The sequence below is a fragment of the Rhinopithecus roxellana genome, chromosome 13 (genome assembly GCF_007565055.1).
Source record: "Rhinopithecus roxellana isolate Shanxi Qingling chromosome 13, ASM756505v1, whole genome shotgun sequence".
Lineage (NCBI taxonomy): Eukaryota > Metazoa > Chordata > Mammalia > Primates > Cercopithecidae > Rhinopithecus > Rhinopithecus roxellana.
The window spans coordinates 80,790,531-80,815,936 of NC_044561.1; the positions used below are offsets into that span (position 1 = coordinate 80,790,531).

General features: G+C 41.3%; 1 long non-coding RNA gene across 1 annotated transcript; it reads left to right on the top strand.

Moving 5' to 3' along the window:
- Positions 1-1,463: 1,463 nt before the first annotated feature.
- Positions 1,464-22,691, top strand: LOC104666935. The gene is made up of 4 exons (XR_748616.2): positions 1,464-2,165; positions 16,287-16,370; positions 21,583-21,719; positions 21,934-22,691. It is a non-coding gene; the product is annotated as an uncharacterized LOC104666935 (long non-coding RNA).
- Positions 22,692-25,406: the final 2,715 nt, after the last annotated feature.

Here is a 25,406-nt window from a genome sequence, read left to right on the forward strand (position 1 = left end):
GCCTTCAGTAGACACCATGGTGGCTCAGCAGGGAGACAGCAGGAAAGAGCACCTCCCCAGCTTCAGTCTCTCTCACTGTCACATCTTCTGCTGGTGATTTCCATTGGCTGAGCCCAACTGGAAGCCAGAAAGGAAGCCAATAATGCAGTTTAAAAGGCCTAAGTAGGTGGAGAAAGGTGGGTGCTGCATTCAGAGGAAAGTGATCCAGAGTCACTTAGCACAAGGTCATTAATTTTGTCAATCAAATTCTAAATCATTAGATTTAAAGATTCTAACATATCTCAAGTTACTAAAGAAGAAAAATGTAAATACCGTACAAACAGATTTTCCTGTACAAGGAAGGTAGCTGGCATAGATCCTTCTTTTTCTCAAGAGGGCTAACTACATATACTTGAGTGTAAATACAATGTGAAAATATGAGCCTGGTGGATTTTTTACCTACTCTTTCATAAGCTATGTTCACATTCAGCCATATTCCATCGTGGCTCTGCTGACCAGGAACTGAGTTGTTCATGTCTTCCAGGAAGCAGATGCCAAGAAGAAGGTAAAAGAGCAAGAGATTTATTGTGAGCAACTGCAAATGGCAAAGTGGAAAAAAGCAAGAGTTGACAGGGAGAGCCTTCAGACCATGCTGTGGGGCTGAGACTAGCAGGACAAGAAGGGGAGAAGGGAGGATTAAAAGGGAGGACTCTTAGAGCACAGCATTGCTCTGAGAAAGCCCCCCAAGACCAACCAGGAGCTCTGCCACAAAGACCGCCCATAGAGCGGTCCCATGTTGGGAGGAGATGGCCTTGCCTTGTACCAGTATTTTGCTCATTGTTCGAGGGCCACCCAAGAAAAGTACCATGGCTCAAAAGCAGTGCCAGACCTAGGGGACGTTCCTCCTCGCCGCTGGGTAACCAATCTTTTCTTGGAGATCTGAGGTTGTGTCTCCATGTCTGCCACAGATACCATGACTTTCACCCCAGAAGGAGCACACCATGAGACAGAGGAAATCCTGGGCAGGCATGAAAGGGAAACTGTCTCATGTCTCCGGAGAAAAGCCCCTGTGGAGGGAAAAGAGTAAGGCAAGTGGAAGCAGGGGTTCAGGGACCTGTGACTTGACCTCCTTCATCAGGATGGAAATCTTGAGCAAGGTGAGGTGTTGAGAAAACCAGAAACTAGAACCGCTGGTTGGAGAGCACTCAGAGGGTGGCCCTGAGTTTACAAGGGATGCTGCAGTTGATTGACAATGGTATGATGGCCTGATTAGGCTGAAATAAGGCCTCCCTCAGCCTCCAGAGCTACCTTGGCTGTTGGATGGAGTGGAAGGGCTGCAGGAGGGCCTGCCTGCACACAGCAAACACAAGAGGCAGCTGTGGGTGCTGGCTGCTGGGCCACATCAACTATGGTCAGGTTAAACACCCTGTAGCCAAGGTTAATATCTAAGCCGCAGGCCAAACTGGCGGTTAAAGCCAGTACTCAGGACATTCTGTTGGTCTAGTGAGGGAGAACCACTCAGCTGGCTTAATGAGAGAACAGACACAGATCTGGGACTTTGTCAGCAGATGCAAGCCTGGAGCCACCTCACAGCAGAGAGGAGCAGGAACCCAGAGTATGGAAGCCCCTTTCTCTCCTGCACAGCACCTGCAGCCCAAGGCACTCACAGCACCATTGTGGGCAGCAGTAGGTGGATTAGAAACCACATGGCCCTGAGAGGAGTTGAACTTTGCTTCAATTGACTCTTAATCTGACATGAGATTGTGTTAATAGGAAGATACCAAGATACTATTAAAAAAGAAGATGAAGTTCTCTTGTTTCAACCCCTATTACTATTGACTGTCAACTTCCCAAAAGACCTCAGAAAAACCTGTTAATGGAACAAAACCAAATTTATTAGATTTACTGTAGTATAAGAGAATACCACCTTGGTAGAGTCTTGACAGTGTCTCAGATTGACAAAGTCAGGGTCTGCACTGGGGGACTTCTAAGGTAGCTTCTGCAAGGTGGGGAGTGGCTTGGGACTGGGCAGGGTTTCTACCCTAACAGTTCTCAATTGGTAAGCCCCACAAGGCCAAGGGTCTTGAAGCAACCCTTGATAAGAAATGTACTGGATTTGATAAGCTAGCTATTTTATTGAATTTACTGCCTTATTTTTGACAAGTAAGTCTTCCTGAAGCAAGCAGGTACGTGATTTTTGCTTGGTTCCAACATTGTTTAATACAAGCACAAAAAAATGACTGCTCCCAGTGTGGTTTTAAGACACTGACTGGGAGTTATGCTGACTTCAGTTCTCAGGGGGTGAAGAATAGTGAGAGGAATGGTATAAATTTGTTTTAAAAAGTGGTATTTTGGGGGGTCTTTCTTAGCACATATTTTTAACATGTTTCCTTTTAACACAGTTTTAAATTTCAGAAAACCTTCAAAGGTAGTACAGAGAGTTCCCATATATCCCCCACATCCATTTTCCCCTATCATTAACATCATAATGTGGTACACTTATCACAATTAATGAACCAAGATTAATACATTATTACTAACTGAAGCTCATATTTCATTCAGATTTTTTTAGTTTTCACCTTAACGTCATTTTCCTGTCCCAGGATCCCACCTGGCTACCACGCATGTTTAGTTCTCCAGTCTCCCCATCCCAGGATCCCACCTGGCTACCACGCATGTTCAGTTCTCCAGTCTCCCCGTCCCAGGATCCCACCTGGCTACCACGCGTGTTCAGTTCTCCAGTCTCCCCGTCCCAGGATCCCACCTGGCTACCACGCGTGTTCAGTTCTCCAGTCTCCCCGTCCCAGGATCCCACCTGGCTACCACGCGTGTTCAGTTCTCCAGTCTCCCCGTCCCAGGATCCCACCTGGCTACCACGCGTGTTCAGTTCTCCAGTCTCCCCGTCCCAGGATCCCACCTGGCTACCACGCGTGTTCAGTTCTCCAGTCTCCCCGTCCCAGGATCCCACCTGGCTACCACGCGTGTTCAGTTCTCCAGTCTCCCCGTCCCAGGATCCCACCTGGCTACCACGCGTGTTCAGTTCTCCAGTCTCCCCGTCCCAGGATCCCACCTGGCTACCACGCGTGTTCAGTTCTCCAGTCTCCCCGTCCCAGGATCCCACCTGGCTACCACGCGTGTTCAGTTCTCCAGTCTCCCCGTCCCAGGATCCCACCTGGCTACCACGCGTGTTCAGTTCTCCAGTCTCCCCGTCCCAGGATCCCACCTGGCTACCACGCGTGTTCAGTTCTCCAGTCTCCCCGTCCCAGGATCCCACCTGGCTACCACGCGTGTTCAGTTCTCAAGTCTCCCCCTCCCAGGATCCCACCTGGCTACCACGCGTGTTCAGTTCTCCAGTCTCCCTGTCCCAGGATCCCACCTGGCTACCACGCATGTTTGGTTCTCCAGTCTCCCTGTCCCCGGATCCCACCTGGCTACCACGCGTGTTTAGTTCTCAAGTCTCCCTGGGTTCCTCATGGCTGTGACAGTTTCTGACTTTTTCCTTTTTCTGATGACGTTGACAGTCTGAGGAGCGCTGATGGAGCATTTTGCAGAATGTCCCCCACTTGGCATTTGTCTAATGTTTTACTCATAATTATCCTGGACTGATGGTTTTTGAAAGGAAGACCACAGAGGAAAAGAGCCATTCTTAGCACATCGTATCAAAGGCACATTCTACAGGTTGAGTCTCCCTTATCTGAAATGCTGAAGACCAGAAGTATTTCAAATTTTGAATTTGTTCAGATTTTGAAATATTTGCATATACATAATGAGATATCTTGGGGATGAGACCGACGTCTTAACAGGAAATTTATTTTTGTTTCATATACACCATACACCCATAGCTTAAAGGTAATTTTATAAAATTTTTAAATAACTTTGGGCATGAAACAAAATTTTGAATGTGTTTTGACTTCAATCTGTCACATGAGATCAAGTGTAGAATTTTCTGCTTGTGGCACCATGTTGGCACTCAAAATGTTTCAGATGTTGGAGCGTTTGGATTAGAGAATGTTCAACTTGTATCAGCATGACTCATGACTGTTGACATTGACCTTGATCACCTGGCTGAGGTGGTGTTTGTCTGGCTTCTCCACCGTAAGTTTCCTTTTCCCCTCTTTTCATACTGTGCTCTTTGGAAGAAAGTCACTACATGCAGTCTAGTCTTCAGGAGCAGGGAGTTATGCTTTACCTCCTGGAGGGCAAAATTTCTGCATAAATGATTTGGGAATTTCTGCAGAGACCGTTGTCTCCTATCCCATTTATTCATATATTTTATTATTTTTCTATCAATATGAAATCATGAATATGTATTTTATACTCTGAGTTATAGTCCCATATTGTTTTATTTATTTTGTTGGTCTAATTGTTCCAGCTTTGGCCATCAGGAGCTCTGTCCATTGTTTCCTTTGTCCCTTTGACATCTCTCCACCATTGTGTCCTTTTTTTTCCCCCCAATCACTTCCTTGCTTCCTGGAACTGCAAACTGTGCCATGTTCATTGTATATATTTTGTGACGCAGCCATGTCTCCAAAGAACCCTGGTTCCTTTTATTGGAGAATGGTAGAGAAATGAAGATCTGGGTGCTAGGTTTACTCATTGGTACTGGGGTGTCATTGTTTCTAGTGGCATTTCTTTTTTCCATGTGTGTACTACATTTGTGACCCCTTCATTTGTGAATCTACTTTTATTCTTTCAATAACAAGGTCACTTGAGAAGCCATAGAAGTCAGCCACAGAGTGACCTGAAAACTTGGTCTCTCACAGTAAAGATATCTCACTGTACAAAAAAGGTTTAAACTGCAGAAGAGTCTTCCATGCACTGCAGCTCCAAAAAGTTAAACATGATCTCTCAGATGGTTTAGAGCTTTGTTCCCACCCAAATCTCATATCTAATTGTAATCCCCAGGGGGGGCCTGGTAGGAGGTGATTTGATCATGGGTGTAGTTTCTCATGGTTTAACACCATCCCCCTTGGAGCTGTAGTCACGATAATGAGTTCTCAGGAGATCTGGGGATTTTTTGGTTGGTTTGTTTGTTTGTTTGAGATGGAGTTTTGCTCTTGTTGCCCAGGTTGGAGTGCAGAGGTGCAATCTCAGCCCTCTGCAACCTCTGCCTCCCAGGTTCAAGCAATTCTCCTGCCTCAGTCTCCCAAGTAGCCGGGATTGTAGGTGCCTGCCACCATGCCTAGCTAATTTTTTGTATTTTAAGTATATAGGGATTTCACCATGTTGACCAGACTGGTCTCGAATCCCTGACCTCAGGTGATCCACCCACCTCGGCCTTCCAAAGTTCTGAGATTGCAGGCATGCGCCACCGAGCCCAGCTGATCTGGTTGTTTAAAAATGTGTAGCACCTCCCCTCTCTCTGTCTTCCTCCTGCTCCACCCAGGTGAAGTGCTGGCTTCCCCTTTGCCTTCCACCATGACTATAAGTTTCCTGAGGCCTCCCAAAATGCCAGCATCATTCTTCCGGTATAGCCTGTGGAACCATGAGCCAATTAAACCTCTTTTCTTTACAAAGTACCCAGTCTCAGGTATTTCTTTATAGCAGTGCAAGAACGGACTGCTACAGTTTCCATTTGTTACATACCGAAAACAACAGAGAAGTTTTCATTTTTTCAATGCAAATTCAAAGTTTTGAACAAGGCAAATTAGAAGTCTGGCAGGCAAAGTCCCCATCTTGGTGTGACTGATGACTGCTCACAGTGCTGTGATGAATGGGTCCCTAAACCAAACACATCAATATCTACTGGGCGTGGGAAGGACAACGTTTGCTACCTTCAGCGAGGTTAAACCCTTTTCTCTCAGACATCGTGTTAAAACAGGCTCCATAGCTACAGTTTGATCCCAAGACAAAGAAAGAAAGGTCAATGATTAAAGGCAATTCTTTACCATCAAATTAAGATGTGACAAATTTGTCTCTTCTTCACTGACAATATTTTGCTGCTTCTGCAAAACCAAGATTAAAGACAAAAAAAAAAAAAAAAAAAATAGAAAAGTAAAAGAAAGACTAAGATTTAAAAAATTTTCCATTTCAGTTCCCTGGTTGTTTCTGTTTGTTCATTTAGCTATTTTCCCTAATTGTTTTGAATACAGTAAAATCTCATACCATAAAAACTTTTTTTAAAAAAGAAATAAAATAATTTTGGTACGGAGAGTTGCATTTGATTCTAGTGAAGATTTGAGCTTCAGTAAAGGAAGTAAGGCTTAATGAGACAATTTCTAAAAAGAAAAACTTCATGTAATTGAAATGTTAAAATATTTTATAATTCTATCGCCTAGCATATATTCACCCTGGGCAGTTTATGTGTCTTTGGGGGTCCATCTTTCCCAAGTGGCTTTCAGAGCAAGATGCCCGAGGTCTTTCTCATACACATTGTCATGGGAACTGTTTCATGAACCATAGCTGAGTGTGGCAGGACTGAGCGATACATCCAATGACACACAACTGAATCCTGGCACTGATCCAGGGACAGCATTGTCTGTGAGCTGCTCGATGAGTTGGCCTGGTATGAAAACCTGGGTAGGTTGTGGTACACCGTACCGGATCGTGATTAATCAGCCAGTCAACTCCTCTCTCTCTGGAAAGGAGATGGACCCCCCCAGAGTGGTTTTAGGATCACCAGAGCTTCTATAATCACCCGAATTGTGGTCAAAAATGTTTCTGGTCTCCATAAGGCCTGGCTTTGGCTGCTGAGATAGTTTTTTGTGCTTTTTAACATCCAGGAAAGCACTTTTAATAAAAATTATCTCCTGTGGTTACCCAAGCACATCTTGGCTCCTTGAAACTTAAGAATCTAACATAATGGTAACACATTAAATGACCAAGAGTATATATGGTAGGTTTCTTGAGGGCAGTTATCAAGTCTTATCTTTATATCCTAAGTGGGCACATTTAGCAAGTACAGATACTCTCAGACTTATAATGGGGTTACTTTCCCATAAACCCATCATAAGTTGAAAATGCATTTAATATACCTAATCTCGTGAGCATCATAGCTTAGCCTAGCCTGCCTTAAATTTGTTCATAACACATCAGCCCACAGTTGGGCAAAATCATTTGGCAGCACAGTATACTGTAGAGTCCCAATTCTTACCCTTGTGATCGTGGCTGACTGGGAGCTGTGGCTCACTGCCACTGTCCAGCTTCATGAGAGAGTATTGTATGGTATATTACTAGCCTGGGAAAAGATCAGAATTCACTGATATTCTGATCAGTTCAGAATTCACTGAACTATGGTTTCTACTGAATGTGCATTGCTTTCTCACCGTTAAGTAAAAAATTTTAAGTCAAGCCATGGTAATTCAAGAATCATCTGTACTCAATAGTGAATATGATTAGTGAATGAATGAGTGAGCTAACAAGAGCCGGAGAGAGTAAATGAATTACCTGAGGCTACTGAGAAAAGAGGTATGTTTTGCCTCTTTTCATAATGTCTTGCCCCTGTGTTAAACAGTACTGAAACTAGTCATTCTTTCCTAAGCAGCTAGTTAAATAATACTAAGACCAAGCAAAAGTAGCTCAGTTGCATGTTCCAGGGATACCTGTTTCTGAAAATTAGACCATAAATGAGCTAAATAATTCATGTATTAAGGCAAACCACTTCCTTAGAAAGACTGACTTATTAGCTTGGCCTTGCTGTGCCCAGCTAATTGAAAGCTATAATAATATAAACTCCATGCAGTTCAAACCGGCTGCCTACATGGAAAAGAACATCTTAAAAATCCCTCAGCCTAAGTCCTAGGGCGCTATTGATACCCTACCCTAATTTCCATTTCCAGCCACTATTAAGACCCATCAAGGTGGTGTTCTATCTTACTATGGTGTGACTTACAGTTTTGCGTGATAGAAAGGTTTTTCTGGTGGTCTTCAGGGGAATCGATGGTCAATACAACACAATCAGTTTTCAGTTCCCTTTTTCTTCTTTTCAAAACATGATTTCACATTTCTCTGAATGTGCAAAAATCTACTAAGCACAGGGAAGTACGGGTGTCATTGCTTTCCTACAAGGTCTTGGAGCATGAAACTAATAAGCCATTTTCTTTTTTGTTATTTTGCCTAAGGAATAAAATTATTGGACTAGAAGTTATTTCAAAAATCTTTCCAATTCTAAAATTTGGGTTTCAGTAAATCTAGGGAAGTGCTCACTAAATTCAATTTTGAATAAACATCAAAATTGTTCTCTACCATGTTGAATACAGAAGAAATCCAACATTGTCTTGATTCTGAGATAGAAAGTGGTTTATGGAACATGGCAAACTGTGTTAAGGCCCTCTGGCCCCTTGAACACTGAATTTAATTTCTCAAATATACACAAAAATGCACAGCTTCGGACTTGCAGTAAAGTGTCTGTCGTGAGAGTTGTTTTAGCCCAAATGGCTCTAAAACATGGCTGTCAATTCCAGACGTTTCCAACTGGATGAGACAACAGCCACCACATGTCACACAATGCACCACACACAATGTAAACATACCATTCACGTTCACACTCAGATATTTATGGCATTTTCCATGGTTGCCATGTCAACCCATGGAGCAACCAGGCCATTAAATCATGCTGTCAGCAGGCCAAGACAGTAACACTACAAAAAAATTCCAGTTGCTGACATGAAACATTACATTTATCATTTCAAGACCTGTTTTTTTTCCAGCTGCCTCTTGCTTTATGCTCTTCACTGCTTTCGAGCTGGTCTTTTAGGGTACAAGGAGAATACAAATGAGCTGTTTAAAATGCAATGGAAATCCCAGTCAACTCTTGAGTATTTTTACTTTCATAGAACTTATTTTTTTAAGGTGATAATCTTGAGGTCACATGTCAAGAGAAGGGACGGGCTGAGAACTGACATATTATTGATATAACTGGCCAGTTTCTAACTTTCCAGCCTGGATTCAGTCTTTTATTTCTCTCCTCTGCATGAAATTGTTCTCAGCAAATGTCTACATTTCAAGCACATTCACTCTAATTTCTTCTGAACCCTGATGTCTTCTGAAACTCTGATTTCTCCTTAGGAGTTCTCATTAAAAACATTTTCAGGGTCGTGTAGAAAGAAGGCATGCAGAAAGACTCATCAACAGATCGAGAGGTCGGCTCTACAATCAGTAACAGAGACAACAGACTTTTTAGGGCAGTCCTGATTTTTCATGATTATATTAATTTCAGAAAAGGTGAATCATTGAATGTATAACTGGATGTAATTTAAATGTTCTACCACTAGAAGGCTTTTCATATAAATTCACAATCAGAAGAAGTTTTTCCTGTCATACTATGCATTAAGAATGTTAGAAAATAAGGACATTGTGACCTTTTGGTGTATGTGATGATGCAATTGTTATACCATGACGACTGTACATGAATAGAAGGACGATGCAAAGCCAGCCTGCCTTGCCTCGCGCTGTCTCTCCTCTCCGGCAGCTGTGCTTCCTCCTCTTCCCTTTGGCCATGTCTGAGCACATTAACCTTGCAGGATTGTGATGGGAATTAAAGGCATTTCAGCTGCTCATGTGCACAGCGCTCTTCTCCTCATTCTACCTGGAGAACAACACTAAGAAGGTACAATCAGTGAGAGCTTTCAGAGGAGAACAAGCCTGGATGAGAATCTTCTTGAACTGGGCATCAGAACAGCTCTCTCCTCCTCACCCATCTGCACACAGCCATCGAAAGGCATGCCATCCCACAGACATTTTTCTTGAAAAAAGAGACAGAACGAATTCAGGGAATGTGAAAATAAAAGAAGAAATGATGGGTTAGAGAACATCCAGGCTATTCTCATGGAGCAGACACCTGGGGGCAGAGGTGAGAGAGGCTGGGAACAAACCCGAGGTCCTCAGACACCTGCTAGCTCACGGGCAAGTGGAAGGGGCAGAGCCTTACAGAGCTGACTTTGAAACAGGCAAACTGGGGACCAGAGCTGAGACTGGATAATATGAACTAGATCTTCAAAGATGGGTTAGCAATTTCTGACACTTGTATATGGGGGATAAGAAACTTCTAGACTGAAGAAACCCTTGAACATATGCCCAGGGCTGGAGAAATAATGATGCAGTCCCAGAAAGAAAAAGTAGATCCTGTGCTTTCAAAGCAGATTAGGCAAGATATAGGAAAGGGCCAAGCCAGCGAGTCCGAGGAGTGCCTGGGTGAAGAGACTGCAGCAGGAGAAGTTACAGTGGAAAGGGATGTGGTCAGATCCGTGTTCTTGGGTGATGTTTGTAAATGAATCTGATGAGAAGGGAGATGAAGTCATGAAATCATTAGAAGTTCATTAGAATAATTGGATTTAGGAGACAGCAAAGATAATAATAATGATAAAAGAGAATTTAAAATTATCATTCAAAGTCTGAATGTATTGGGGTGTGGCGAAAACTCCTCTCCCAGAAATTTGAGTGTAAAAACAATACCTTTAGAATGAATAAATAATAGTATAGTCACACAAAGTAATAGTACACCGCAATGAGAAAAGAGTGAGCTATAAGCACAAAAATATGGTTGAATCTCGCAAAGATAAAAGTTGAGAAAAAGAAACCAGTCACAGAAGAGTCAATATGATGTGACTCCAATTATTTAGAGTCCCAAAACGAATCATGCTGCTGGCTGGATGGCTGGGATCCTGGGGAGGGTAAAGTCATTGACTGGAAGGGAAATAGCCCGTGGTTTCCAAGGGGCTGGTAGTGTTCCATCTCTTGATTTGGGTGCTGGTTGCAGGATGTGCTTGGGTTGTGAAAAATCACCGGGTGGTACATTTATGATATGTTCACTTTTCTTTTCTGCCTGTTAAACTTTGATAAAAGTTTTTACAAAAACGCTTTGGGGATTTTAGTTTAAGGAGGTGGATTGACTGACAGGTGATCTTTAAATGTCCAGCCCTTGAATCTAAATACAAATAGGGGTAAACAAGGCCATGTTTCTTGGATTCCAGGAAATTAGGAACTATGATTCAGCAAGTTAGAGCATTGCATCATGTAGTGAAACCCCACATCTTTCGGTCGTAGTCCTCCCACCTCTCAGCCAGACTTGGACGCTAGCTTAGCAGCCACAGGCCTGGAAACAGTCCGCACAACCAACTCATTGTCTCATTAATTTCAAGGATGTAGAAAAATAAAAAGTGATAAGGGCAAGGGTGGGAGGCTATCTCTTAGCAGCTTCAGAATAAAACCAGTGGAGCTCAGTTCCTGCCAAGAACTCAGGAGAAATCCATCATTCCTCTTGCCTGGCCTGTGGTCAGCGCCACTGTGGTGATAAGCAGAGAAGCCTGTAATGATTAACTGGGCATGTACGTACAATGGTCACCCACACACACAGACTTCTTATCATCCAGGAGCCCGGCAGTTTAATACTGAATCATACCCATGTTCGGAGAAGGAAGTTTGCAGCCACTAACACACTTCAAAATTTGGATTCAGCTTTAATTCCTGTAGTTCACTATAACCCTTCCCAACTGCTTCCTACCTAGATGAAAAAGAAGTAATTGAATTAAAAAAAAAAAAAGTCCCAAGTTGTTCCGTTGGTGGATTACTAAGAAGCATTTCTTAATAAGAAGTTTCCATGAATGCATTTAATAGATTGTTTGCAGATTATTAACCCCTTGAAAAGGAAGAAGGAACAAAGAATGAACATAGTGTTAGAATAAGGCAAGTACTCAGAAAAATAATGTGATCTATATTCAGAAAAATCTCCTTACATTATCCACATTACTTCAATAGTACATATAAAATTCCTATAAAGTTGTGGCTTATAAGCAATTCTTTCAACTTCCCATCAGAGCTAGTTTAAGCAGCAACATAGTTTTTAAAAATATTTTTGGAAACTCTGATATAGAATGCATTACATTTATTTTATAGAACTCAGTACTATTCAGAGCTGTTTTCCTGATATGAATGTACTTGAGATTTCTCCCCCTTCCTCCCTGCTTTACATTTCTGTCATTCATTCCTTCAGCAAATGTCGCTGAGCACCTTCTGTGTGCCAGGCCCTGTTTAGATTATTGGGGACATGGAGGGCAGTAAGTTAGGCCTCATCCAAGCCCACTGGACCTGACATTCTTGTTGCTGTGGCCTGGTGCAGTCTCATTCCCTCTGGTGCTGACTTTTGTAAATTCCTCCCAACTTTCCCCACCCCTAGTCTGTCAGCTTCCATCCCTTCCACAACTCTGGTTATTAGAGTGCTATCCTTACAGATCAAATCTGTTCATTTCACACCATCCTTCTTGCTTCCTTTCTGTCCTCCATTCCACAAAAAAACAATGCAGACATGCAAATTATTTCCCACCAAACAAAAGCAAAAGGAAACAAAACCTTTAATGGGATAAAAGGAAAGTTCACAGGATAAGAAAGGCATTCAGGGTCCTTTGAAATCTCATTCTAGATTTTTTCCCCAAGGTCCTGCATGTCTTTCTTGGTGTCCTCTGTAGGCCTTTTGATGCCTCTCTATGTCAAAACAGTTTCCCTATTTTGCCTTTATTTAAGTGTATCTTTTGCCAAGAATGTTCTCTCCCTCCATTTCTGTCTATACAAAGTTCCCCATGTTTTACAAGCCAAATTCAAATGCTTCCTCCTTCATGAGACCTGTAGATAGTGGTATCCTGCTGGCACCTCTTCCCAAATCCATGTTGATGTTGGTAGTTTGAATTCATCTGTAATGAGAATATTCACACCATGGAAACTGGCAAACGCTGCAAATCAGAGCTGGATTTATTGTTTCATTGATTGTCTAGACTTAAGAAAGTGGTAGAGAAAATGTTGATATAGCAGGTTAAACTTAAAAATGGGCTGAGTTTATAGCCATTATATTATGAAAACACATAAAGTACACTTCAGGAAATATTTTTTGAGTATTTGAAAACTGTTCTCCAATTCAACAAAGAAGCCGTTCATTCCACTGATGAACAAATGAAGTCCCAACATATGTCCTCATTGTTTCACTTTCATTTTACTACTTAACATCAACAAAAACATCAACTAACATTCATGTTGGAGTTGCATTTGCTCATCATTGAGGTGAGCAGCTTCTTTGCGGAATCTGAGAGTGATCAAGAATTGATTTGTAGCCTGGGCATGATGGCTCATGCCTGTAATCCCAGCACTTTGGGAGGCCAAGGTGGGCAGATGACTTGAGGTCAGGAATTTGAGACCAGCCTGGCCAACACAGTAAAACCCCATCTCTACTAAAAATACAAAAATCAGCCGGGTGTGGTGGTGCCCACCTGTAGTCTAAGCTACTGGGGAGGCTGAGGTGGGAGGATCACTTGAGGTTGCAGGGATGTGGAGATGGAAGTTACAGTGAGCTGAGATTGCAGCACTGCACTCCATCCTGGGCAACAGAGTGAGACTCTATCTCAAAAAAAAAAAAAAAAAAAAAAAGAATTGATTTGTAGTTGGCTATAAGTGCAGAAGTTCAGCAAAATCAACAAAATAACTCTGTTAAAATCAATTAGCTATATGGAATTTATAATTAATGTTTAAAAAATATTTAATTGATAAAATATATATTCAAGGTATACTATGAGATGATATGATATACATATACATTGCATAATGATTACCACAGTCAAATTAACTAGCATGTCCACTACTACTCCAGTTACTATTTGTGTGTGTATGTATGTGTGTGTGTTAATCCTTAAAATCTGTTCTCATAGAATTCCAAGTTATCAATACATTCCCCTATTATGCATTAGATCTATAGAACTTCTTCATCTTATGACTGAAACCTTGTGTCCTTTGACCTGTGAGTGTCTCCCTATTTCTCTCACCTCCCAGCCTTTGATCACCACTATTCTACTGTCTGCTTCTATGAATCAGACTTTTTAGATGCCATGTATTAGTGAGATTATGCAGTATTTACCTTTCTGTGTCTGGCTTATTTCACTTGGCATAATGTCCTCCAGGTTCATCCATTTTGTCACAAATGACAAGATTTCCGTCTTTTTAAGGGCTAAATAGTATTCCATTATATTCTACGTTTTGTTTATTCATTGATCTCTTATCAGTGGACACTTAGATTGTTTCCATGTCTTGCTTATTGTGAATGATGCTGGAATGAACATGAGGGTGAAGATAATTCTTCAAGATTCTGGTTTTGCTTCCCTTGGATATATTACCAGGAGAGGAATTGCTGGATCATATGATAATTCTAGTTTTAAATTTTTGAGGAATCTCCATACAGTTTTTCATACTGCGGCACCAGTCTATATTCCAAGCAACCACAAAGGTTCTCTTTTCTTCACACTCTCACCAACACTTGTTATTTCTTGTCTTTTTGATAGTAGCCATCCTAAGAGGTGTGAAGTGATAACTCATTATGGTTTTGACTGTCACTTCCCTGATGATTAATGATGTTGCTCACCTTTTCATGTACTTGGCCATTTATATGTCTTCTTCGGAAAAATACCTACTCATTTTTAATTGAGTTATTTGTTTTTTTGTTATTGAGTTGTGTATTATATATTTTGGATATTAATCCCTTATCAGATTTATGGTTTGCAAATATTTCCTTCCATTTCATAGGCGGCCTTTTTGTTTTGTTGATTGTTTCCTTTGCTGTGTAGAAGCTTTTTAGTCTGATGTCGTCCTGCTTGCTTATTTTTGCTTTCGTAGCTTGTGCTTTTGGTGTCATACCAAAAACAAACAAACAAACAAACAAACAAACAAAAAAACCATGGCCAAGACCAATTTCAAGGAGCTTTTCTCCCATATTTTCTCCTAGATATCCGTAATAAACACACACACACACACACACACACACACACACACTTTTTGCCAGAGAGCCATTTGTTAGTCGTTTAGCAGGATATAGTAGTCCCTCCTTATTCATGATTTTACTTTCTACCATTTCCATTACCTGTGGTCAACCACAGTCTAAAAATATTAAATGGAAGATTCTAGAAATAAACACTTCATAAATGCTAACTTGTGTGCCATTCTGAGTAGCATGATGAAATTCCTCACTGCCCCACTTTGTCTTGTGCGGGACATAAATCATCCCTTTGTCCAGCATCTCCACGCTGTAGACACCACCATCCCTCAGTCACTTAGTGGTCGGCTTGGTTATGGTATGTAGGATTTGGTGCTATCTAGAGTAGCAGGCAACCAGTGAGGTCTTGGAATGTATTCTTAAAGCATAAGAGGGCACTACCGTACCACTGTCAAGCTGTAAGCAAGTATCCTCTGGGATTGCTTAACACAGGAGGTAGAGGGAGGACTGCCCAGCTTACCTGCTCACCTGCCCCTCATGTGGCTCCTCGGAGGCCCCGGCACTACCATGTACATGTGATGCCCCAGCAGCTGCTCCTTGCTCCAGTCTCCTCCTGCGGTTATTGTGGCTGAGCCTTCCCTCAGACCTTGTTCCTCCATCCCCGTAATCCTAGACGTGTTCTAATTCTAGGCAAGTCCTCACATATTTGTCCTGTGTTGGTTAAGCTCTCTAAGCCTTAGTTTCTCCATCTGTAAAGTGGGAACAATATTAATACCTACCTCAGAGCATTGCTGTAAGTAAAAAGAGGGTAATGAATGAGAAACTCTTGGCCCACCACCCTGGCACACAGTAAGAATAATATTAATAAGCATCTCAATAGCAAATGTGGCAAATATCTGCTGAGTGCTTGTGAGACTTCCTTTGGAATCTCTATTCGTTTACTTTTCATGGCAATCCAGTGAGATGGATTCCATGTCATTCCCATTTTACAGATGAAGAAACTGAGGCACACACAGATTAAGAAATGTGTCCGGAGCCCCACAGTTGGGGATGTTCGGTAAGCTACTATTCAAGAGTTAGATAACATCAAAACATGGTTTTCAGATATACTCCCCTTTTCTCTTTTTTTTCTCCACCCATTTTTCTTTATTGTTACGTACTCTCTTATTTCCCCCTCTTGCAGCATTTCTGATTCCTCACTTCAGCTTTAGCCACTTGAAAGGAAAGGGAGAATATGTCAAAGAAGATTCTTTATTTTTCTGTGAGTGCTTCGCTTTCTTTGGTGCTTCCTTTGGAGTTTTATGGACTTTTAAAAAAATTATTTTGATGTAACTTCAAACTTGTAGAAGAGTTGCAATATCTGTGCAAAGAAGTAGCATATACACCTCATTCAGATGACACATTTATTTCGATTTTCTGTCATGTGCTTTATCCTTCTTTCTCTTTGTCTTCTCTCCACCTGTTGTTTGCCAAACATCAAACTGATGCTGTCCACTGTCCTGGCTTTACAGACCATTGTACCAACAACTTGTTTCTCCAATTCCTGTCCTCTATTCTCTCCCGCATGGTCAAAGTTATAGTTGCCTTTTCTAATTACAATTTTCTTCCTGCCTGTTCACAGCAGAGTCCTTTCAGCCACAAGTCTTAATAGTTTGCATGAGTGTTAATCTGCTTCTCACAGAGTCACCATGAAACACACCTTACACAGGTATGCACTATGCTGTCCAAAACCCTTGGGTCCAAATGTGTTTCAGAATCCAGCAACTTAAAGATTTTTAAAGATAAGATGAACACTACTCCATGTGTTTAATAATATACCCAGTGGGGTCTAGGGGAGCAATCCCATAATCAAACACAAATATTTCTGCAGCAAATGCATGCAGAATAAACAGAGATTTTACATATTCTCAGTTCAGTTCATGTCATGTTAAAATTTAAAATTTCAGTATTCAGAGTTTCTTGCTTTTTGGAATTGCACACAAAGGGTGCTGTACTTTTTTATATGGTAGGGGATAGGTTCAGATAAATACTTTAGTGACTGATCAACTATATAGCATCTAAATTGCCTAAAATTTAGTAGGTAGATCAATTTTATTTTAATTCACGTATTAAAATTATTATAATTTCAATAGAACATAAAAAACAGGATATTGACAGCTAAATATCCCTACATACACCAGAGTAGGATTAAAGTTTTAAAGATAAAAAGCAAAGACTAATGCTTTGTTTTACAACAGGAAGATCTTCTTTGAAGTCATAGGGAAACAAGGTCTCAGCTGTAGCAAACGGCATGGCCTTCCAAGAGAGCAGGACACATTGTAACTATGGGGACTCCAGACTGCTAATAACATTCTATATTAAAGAACAGATAGTCTGTAGTCCCAGCACTTTGGAAGGCCAAGGCTGGCAGATCACCTGAGCTCAGGAGTTCGAGACCAGCCTTGCCAACAAGATGAAACCCCGTCTCTACTAAAACACAAAAATTAGCCAGGTGTGGTGATGGGTACCTGTAATCCCAGGTACTCAGGAGGCTGAGGCAGGAGAATCTCCTGAACCCAGGAGGCAGAGGTTGCAGTGAGCTGAGATCGTGTCACTGCACTCCAGCCTGGGTAACAGAGGGAGAGTGTCTAAAAAAAAAAAAAAAAAAAAAAAAAAAAAAAAAAAAAAAGAATAGACAGGTCTATAGTCTATATACCAGATCACAGTCCTTATAACACATTAGTTCACATAAGTGTAAATAATATAGCCTATTTTATAATAGCACAGCTTGTTATCACATAAAATTACCAGCCTCCTCATTGTATTGTATGCTTCTTATGTTGACTAAATAGACAGAATGAATATTCCCTGATGTAGCAACCTCTATTGAGACTTCTTTTCTCTGAAACTTTTTAAAAATACATACTTTCTACCAAATTCCACCTAACATGAGATTGGACACTACCTCAAACTTTTCCCAAATGACTTCATGAGTAATATTCATTTGGTACCTGTAGTAGAATTTATGTATTCTAAGCTAAGAGCTGATACTAAACAAATATTTGAGATTAGTTTCAATAAATCTAAGGAAAAAAGTAGCAAATTTCAGTTGGGATGCGACTTAAAATTATCCTAAATATTAAAAAGTTTTTGTGATTAGTTTACTGTTACGTATAATATATTCTCAATATTCACTTACTGACGTTGATTCACTTTATGCCATTTTAAGCATTGGGAAACAAATTTAAACAAATTGCCACAGTCATAAGTCAAATCAGAGTCCCGGTGATGTTATGTTTTACAGGCTTCAGTGTAAGTAATGAATTGCCTAATACATCATGGATGATTTTAAGATATCGCTTTTTGGAGTGAGAGACCAGAAATCACGTTTGCCAAAAGAACACGTTTTTTTCCCAAGAATGCAGCAAGGCTCCCCATCCCCAGGAGCAAACATCACTTTTTTTTTTTTTTGATGTTGCCCTTAAAATATGAGGCTGAAGCTCAGAGTTAAGCACATCCTGGAACTGGGAACTCTCACCAGCACCAGGTGCAGGGAAGTAGGCAACTTTGCCGCTGGCTTTTTTTTTTTTTTTTTTTTAAGGAAACTGCCTGCACGCTCTGAGCAAAATGGCAATATCTGCAGCTGCCTGCCCGCCACCAGACAGCCAGTCCGATGTGAATTATTTAACAGAAAGTATTGCAACCTCCACTCACAATAGAGGAGGCTTCAAGGTTTGTGGGTGACACTCTGACAGGCTGCAGGATCAAAGTCAGGATTTTAGAGAAGAGGTGCAGTTGAGCAGTGCCTGCTGGCCAAGGAGCCGTCGTGACCTAGGGGCAGAGGAAGAATGCCAATCCATGCTGCGAGGGCGGCACATTCCAAGGACTAAACCAGAAGAAGTAAGGCCAAGTGCTGGCAAGAGGGAGCCACAAACCAGAATGATTACGTTTTGAAAGCACTGCTTCCCGGCTCAGACATAAAATTATATTTAAATGTCCTGCCTCTGTGCAATCAAAAGAAGCTAACTGAAAGAAACACGCACTTCAAGGCTGTAAATCTGAAACTTCCTAATCCCCGAAAGTCCACACTAGACTTCTTGCCTCCATGGAAACAACAAAGCATTCAGCCAACTGATTGGCCTCCAATGAATTTTAGATAAGACAGCTTGGAAGGGAATGGATGTGATTTTAATGCAGAAGAAAGCGCTGGAAGGGAGGTCCACTTGGTTCATATTTGAATAAAGCAAACAAGACAGACGAAAGGCTGACAGCTGTAAATGACATTGTCAGTACAAAAATTATCAGCCAGTTTACAATCTGTTTGCTTATGTTGAACAAACAGACTGTGTGTGGCATCCTTCGGCCTGGTGAATGGCAGAAATACTTGCGGGCTTCAGAAAAGCTATCTGCTCTCCTGCAGCCCGGCCACAATTAGATCGCCATTTGACAGCCACACTGAAAAGGAAACTGTGTCCTCTGCCTTCCCCCACACTCCCTTGCCTCTTTGCTTTCCCTTTCCCTTTCTTTCTGTTTCTTGGTCTTCTTCTTCATAAGACAAGCACTGAAGTTGGGTAGAGACACTCGTCCTGTTGTATCAATGGCGTGAATTATGTTAGTTCTGTTGCTGGATCAAGTCGTTTACTGATGTGTCTGACATTCCAAGTGGGAGATCTTCAGTAACCTAGCAAGGCTCAGCGCCAACAGTCTTCATTTTTTATTCCTTACAGGAAGCAGAATCCGGGAGCTCCTGAAAGAATGCCACTTTTTTCTTCTTTGTGCAGCCTGTCTCGCAGACCGTTTGCTTTGAACTTGCTAGCATTGCATTTGGTGCCGAAACAAAACACAACGCATGCAGGGCTGTGGAGCTCTATTTCCCCTGAGCAAGGTCCCGAAAGCCCAAGTTTCAGGAGGGAATAAAACCTAGTGGGCGCTACCGCTCCCTGGGAGCAATGCTGAGTGTGTAACCCAGCCCCCAACGTGAAAGGAGTGAGTTGTGTGGTCCCATTGCTTAATCCCCTCTGTTCTGCAAACTCATAACACAGAAATAGCTCCCTTTGTTCAAAAAGAATGGAAAGCAAACACAGGTACTAATTTTATCCCTCACGTTCTCAGAGGCTCCCTCTTGTTTAACTGCATCAGAGAGATTTAAGCTGCTGGGAGTGGCTTTTTTCACCAGGCCCGAGGCTATTTGGGCACTGGGAGCTTTTTACCTAAGAGATTCCAGTCCACCTTAGAGTAAGCGAGTGACACACCTCCTTGCCCTAGGCGACAAGTCACCTCTGTAGAGTGCACACACTGGAAAACAGAATAACCTCATAGGAAGACAACTGTCTAAAAACCTAGAGTTTTGATTTTCGTCTTCTATCTTGTGTGTTGTCATTATTGATTGTGTCTTCTTGCTAGATTTAGCCAAGAAGTTATTCATTTGAGGAGAGGATCAAGTCTTTCTGCCATGCCTTCCTTTCTTTTCTCCTTCTTTAATATAAAGAATCTATTTAGAGGTACTTGGTTTATTTGACCAGAAAAAAAAAATGATGATAGGTAAGTAGGGTGTGTTTGTCACAGATAAAGGGCACATCACAGGCACACACAAAGCCAGAAGACCGTGGTAATTACTGGTAAGCACTGAAGCATCAAAATACCTCTTGTATGAAAGTTCATCCAATTACCACTAACCTAGAGAGAAGAGTTATGTTGCACTGTGCTTTTCATTTTAATCTAAATGGCTGTTTCTTTTTCTCTGATATGGCCATCGGTCATAAAGAGTTGACCATCATTAAAACTGTTTGATTTGGAAGTCTGTAGTGTTTGGCTAAGAGGGTAAATGCAAATTTGATGAAAGAATAAGGATAAATTTACATATCAGCCTCAGCTCACATGGAGAGAGTAAACATTCTGTTTATCTCAAGTGTCACTTTATGATTTCAGTAGAATATAAAACTGACCTTGGCCCAGTCATTGCAAAAGGCCTAAATGAAATATACAGTTGTCTAAATACGATTTACTCAAGTAGAACTTGTCAGCAAACCTTGTGGAACTCAGCAAACAGGACTGGAGAGCACAGCGAAAGAATTTTGTTCTGATAAACTCCAAAATGAAATTCTGGAGCAAGGAGTAGGTGAATAAGAAAGGTTAAGAAAAAAAATCCTACCTCATGAATTTTATGGTAATCATGGTGAATTAAAACATCCTATTTAGCTGCAGTTTTAGGCTTTAGTTATCTAAAAATTAGAAAATGAAAACAAACAGAAAATTTTAAAAGCCAATGTTAACACTGTAATGCATAGTATTCTTTTACCAAACCTCTGTTTTATCATTTGGGGACAAGAGTAAGATCATGATTTGTTTGGTTTCTAGAAACTATAATTGATTCCAGGAACTTTAACGCTCCATAGGTAGTTTACACTGCAGGAGGGTAATTCCTTTTGGCTGTTTAAATCAACCACGTTTGCATTTTCCACAACATTTTTAATTAGTTTTTTCTTGAGCTAAGTCAACATTCATCACTGTGGTGAAGGAACATCAGACTTTGTTCGTAATGGAGGCTTTTGAGTGTGCAGAAAAATATTCCAAGACAATTGCAGGCATCTGAACTGATATTTCATTCCCACTTTCTTGTACCCAAAAGTTCAATGTGGAAAATGAAGGCATAAAATGAGATTCTTTTATGGAGAAAAGTTGATGGCATGAATAGAGTAAGGGGGTGGGGGCTTATATACATATTTTTAATTTGAGCTATTCTAGAAATTTTGCCCACAGTAGAGCAAATAATAACAATAATATTCTGAATGAAATAAAAGAAAGGTGAAGAAAATTTGGTAGAAATGAATGGTTTTAATTATAAAAGTAAAGAGTATTCTTGCAGGTCCTATTTATGCATTTACCTTTACAGCCCACAAAGCATTTTTTAAATAAATAAGTATCTATTGATATCCACATAGAATAATACAAAACTTTAAAGAAGACCCCATAAGAACTTCATATCAGAGTACCATTTGCAACTGATTTACAAATAATGCCAGCATCCTTAGAGACTTCTTCAGGCAAGGTTATACTGGGGGTTTTTGTGGCTAAGTAGGTGAGAGTGCTAACATAAATGAGGAGAAAGTACCTCATTATTAGCAAAACTGTAGCCAGGCTTTCCACGTGGGGTTTGAAAAGAGATTGACATGTTGCCCTCACTGCAAGGAGAGTAAAAACAAGTTTGTGTGGAGTGGGAGGGGAGGTGGTATATATCTGAGGAAGTCAGGCTGTTGAGACCCTTTTCCTCAGTGTCCCGTGTTCACATACAGGTGAACTTGGAGTACTGCACACAGCATTGCTTCCAGCCTGAAGTGACTGTAAAACGCCAGTGAATAGAAGCTCAAGGCTGAGTAAAGGATCCTGCACACTCAACAGGCTCATCCTTCTCTGCATCCGAGATGTTTAGAGCCCCAGTTGCAGAGCTTTCAGAAGGCGGTGTTTGCCCACAGTCCACTATTGATGCCTATCAAATCTAAGGAAATTAACTAAGAAGGGAAGGAATAATCTCCATAGAAAAGGGATTTGAGAACCCAGAAGAGGGTATGGGCTTGGCAGTGGGCACATTGTGAACTATGCACCATCACTGGCCTAAAACGTACTCTGTGTGCATCATTTACTCACGTTTAAAAATCACCCTCTACTTGTTCTCCTGTGACCCTCAATGGACTGTATCCAGACAGCACTGAAAGTGATAGCCAGAAAAAGTAGAAACAACCCATGTGTTCGTCCACTGACGAATGGATCAAAACATGTGGCGTGTCCATCCATACAAGGGGATATTGCCCAGCAGTCAAAAGGAGCAAAGAACTGACGCATACCACATCATGGCTCATTCTTAATAGTATATTCAGTGAAAGAAACCAGTCACAAAAGCCCATGTACTGTATGCTTCTATTTATATGAACTGCTTGGAGGAGGCACTTAGTGGTTGCCAGGGGTTTGGGATGGGGGGAGAGGGCAGGAATGGGTAGTGCTTGCCCCCTCAATGGGATTTCTTTGCAGGGTGATTAAAACTTTCTAAAACTGGTATGGTGATGGTTCCACAAGTCTATGAATACACTAAAACCACTGAGCTGTACATTTTAAACAGGTAAATGTTATGGTATATGAATTAAATCTCAATGAAGTTGTTAAAGAGAAAAAAAAAAAAAAAAAGGAAGCAAAACCTGACATCTAGAGTGTTATGGAACCAAAGACGAGCTTTCAAAAAGAACTGCGTAGGTACCTGAGGAACCATGGAAAGCAACATGAACGTGAACTCCAAGCAGGCCATGGGCCATCTCTGACCGTTTCCACCCAGGTGAAGGGAGCTGGTGTCAGAATCATATCCTAACTTAAAATTGGTAAATATTTGTTGGCTATCTATGCTGTGCCAGGCATCGTGGCCCGCAAGGGAGAACAAAACTCTTTGTGGAGCTCACAGTTCAGGAGAGAGGCAAATATATGCAGTTAGCCAGACCACAAGTGGCAAAACTGTGCATGTCGTTAACAGTGGGTTTGGAAGTGAAAGGGGTATCTACATACCTCTGGGAATCCCTGATGCAGAGCAGAGAAATCAGACAGCAAGGTTTCTAAGTTTGAATTTTATTCTGTAGGTCGTGAGGAGGCTCCAGAGTTTCTTTAGAAGAAAAGTGATAAGATATTTAACAGAATCCAATGTTAGGTTCTGTGCTGGATCCCAGCACAAACGCACGAACGCAGGCCTGAGGAGCTGTGATTCAGCAAAGCTTCAGGCCCAGGGAAAGCACCTGGAAGCTTCTCCCTTTGCAAACTTGGTGTAGGTTGAAGGGATTGTGTGGTTTGCCAAACACCTAACAAGATTCCAGATTGCATGAATACTATTAAGCCTCAGATGCAAGTTGGAGTAAGTTTAGCATTCTGAGACCTGAAGATCACATCTGAAGGGCAGCATTCAAGCCCAGATACCTCATTTCAAAAGGACCACATATAAAGGAATATGGGCAAGACTTGGGAAGCGCCACCAATCACATAACATACAGAAAGATGGAAAAAAATGTGGAAAACCCACCTAGCCAGGGCGGGTGTCCAGCCTTACCAAGCCCCTGCTATGGACTGGGTGCTGTGTATCACTACCAGCATTACTTCATTTAATCCTCAGAACCCTAAAAGGGAGAAGATGAGTAATGATATTATCCCCATTTTACAGATTAAGAAACAAAGCAGTAGAGCAGTTGAGGAATTTGTCTGAGGTCATTTAGTAAGTAGTGAAATTATTCCAACACAGATGTGTTGATCATCCAAGGTTGTACCTTTAATCACCGTGTTATTCTGCTTTCTTCTTCCAAATATTCTTAAAATATTTAAAACTTGCCAATAAGTAAAAGCTTCAAGAAGGCAGCAAGTTCATTTTCTGAACTCTGTAAAGAAGAGATGAACTTTCAGAAAGAGTTCCCAGTCATTGAAGATGTTGGTGCAGGAGCCAAAAGACCATTTGTCAGAAATGTGGATGATCTAAAGTATTAGGATTAAATGGCATTCGTGTGTTCTCTCAGCCTGGTTATTCTGATGTGGGATCCTACGAACATAACTAGAACCCCCGCATATGGCCATGAAGGTTGGATATTGCATGACCCCAGGGAGGGATGTTTCATATTCAGAGATATTATGGACTTCCATATAGATCATGACTGTTTTCCTGAAGAGTTTAGTCAAAGAGTGCGAAGGGAGAGCTGCTCTCTATTTCTTATATGCTCCAAGTTTCCACCTGGGCTTTTAAAGATGACAACCATATCTGACATAGATAATTTTAAAGGAGAGGGATGGATAGGCATGAGGCCAGAGACAGAAATATGAGTTAGGGGGTGTGATGACTACAGCAATAGGTAAGGAATGAGAATAGAGAATTGAAGAGGATCTGGAAGCTGTTTCACATTTGTATTAGTCCAGGAGAGAGATGAGCTGGAGACACAAATTTAGGAGTCACAAATATGAGAAGATAGTTGACGATTAAAGGAACTGGTAAGTCTACATGAGAAAGACCAAGGAACAAGAAAAGACAAGCACTGAAAACTTGATCACTGTGCAAATCTAAGTCACTGGTCAGGAAACAGAGCATTTTCTTCAGGTAGCAGGTGATTGGCAGAGAGTGTTTCAGAGAGTGGGATGATGGAGAAGTTGACAGACCTCACAACTTGGATTGCTGTCAATCTTTACCAGATCACTTTCAGTGGATTGTTGATGGAGAATGGTACAGAAGTCCAACTGACACATTATGGAACAATGGCTACTTAGAAAGTAGAAATAGTGAGTGCAGAAGGATGGTGTTGGAGGAGAAACCCAGGGAGCTGTAATTTGAGGGGAAAGGAGGTTTTGGGAAGTTTTTTTTCATGGAAGCATTGGGAAGACCTGTTGACACAATAAGTAATCCTTTGTCAACAGGAGCCATATCTTACGTATCACCGTAATATCTAAGGTAAATTTGGTGCTGAAAGATCATGTCCTGTAATTCCTATACTGGCACATAATGTAACAAGATATTTATTTGTGGGAGGAAATCTAAATATTTTGGTGTTGAATCGCTTGGGAGATGGCTCTTCTCTTGCAGTATTGGTAACCTACAGTTGGTGTTTTAACAAGGTGTGAGAACACTAAAAAGGAGGGAACAAAGCTTATAAGCAGCTCATAAGGCATGATTCCAGGGTCCAGCCTAGTTTCAGTGAGTCCCACTTCTACATTTCTCTCAAATGTACCACGTGACAGAGAAACTTGGGAAGAGTCTTGA